Raw genomic sequence first — 1,170 nt, 5'->3', positions numbered from 1 at the left:
GCAGAGCAGCATCGAGCTGTGTGTCTGAGGTATGTGTTCAGTGTACCTGTACATAAGCGACAAATGCACTTGTTGCCAAATGCAGTGGTCTGATTGGACAAATGTGTTCTGAAAACTTGATCCAACTTGATAAAAAAAAAAAAATTGCTGCAAATTTGTCCTTGTTAGGTACTGGGTGTGAACTGCTGCATTAAGAACAAGTAAATCTGTCATGGTCCGCGGCCCGGCGTCTGAGGTGCTGATGGGATGCCCACTCCCGTGGGCGTGGCCGCTGACTCCACACCTGCATCCCATCCCAGGCGATCACCAGGTGGACCATTTAATCCTGCCCAGCCTGCTGCTCCACGCCAGTCCGTAATCGTCCTTCAGCGGTAACGCACACCTACGGGAAAGTCCTTAGGCAATCCTATCCGTATGAACTAGTACTAACTCTGCCTTGTATACCCAGATCACTGCTCGGCGTGTTTTGAGTCACCAGCCTGTCCACCTGCCTGTCCAGAATTTGGATCACGATCAACCCCAGCCGCCTCGCCCTTTCTGGAGCTTCTCCCCACGGACCCTCACCCCTCCCTCCGGTTCCCTTGGCCCCGCTATCATCGTAAGACGCGTACACTACCTCCCCTCGTATGCTGCCGGTTTACCCGCACCCCAATAATCCTTTTTTCTTTTTCTGTTTCAGCCTCCCACGGTCCCGCTCTCGGCGTTTCCTGCGCGATTCTTCTCCCGGTCCCTCGGTTTCTCTGGTTCCGTGCGTTTTCTCCCTTCTACTCTCCCGGGACACTCTCAGTTATAATAAAGTTTATTTTTTCTCTCGTACCGCTGTGTGTGTGTTCTGCTCCTGGGTCCAGCTTGTGTGTTGAACTTCGGTTCTTGACAAAATCTGAAAATAATTTTAATGCAGAAAATATTTGCATGAATTTTACACATCCAGTGTGTAGAGGTCTTTACCTTCCTCTCTCTCCTTCTGACCAAAAAAATGAAGGAAACATGTTTCATGTTTTTGTGTGATTTTGAATTCCAATTTTGTTCCCACTGACCATTGTTACATTACTTTGTTCTCGTGGTGTATTTCAGTAAAGACTTTCAACTTTAATATTTGATTCAAGATCTAATGTGAGATTTAAATGTTCCCTTAATTGTTTTTGGCGAGTAAACTGCCAGGATCACAAA

The 1,170-nt window shown here is 47.4% G+C and overlaps 1 long non-coding RNA gene across 2 annotated transcripts; it reads left to right on the top strand.

The window, feature by feature from the left end:
• The first annotated feature begins 215 nt into the window (after nt 1-215).
• LOC309710542 lies at nt 216-816 on the top strand. Of its 2 annotated transcripts, XR_014277734.1 has the most exons (3): nt 216-371; nt 449-598; nt 680-816. It is a non-coding gene; the product is annotated as an uncharacterized lncRNA (long non-coding RNA). The 2 variants fall into 2 exon arrangements; XR_014277735.1 differs by having other exon boundaries at nt 449-816.
• Nucleotides 817-1,170: the final 354 nt, after the last annotated feature.

The sequence above is a fragment of the Aulonocara stuartgranti genome (genome assembly GCF_965226115.1).
Source record: "Aulonocara stuartgranti genome assembly, chromosome: 1".
Taxonomy (NCBI): domain Eukaryota; kingdom Metazoa; phylum Chordata; class Actinopteri; order Cichliformes; family Cichlidae; genus Aulonocara; species Aulonocara stuartgranti.
This window is presented reverse-complemented; position numbering and strand designations above follow the sequence as displayed.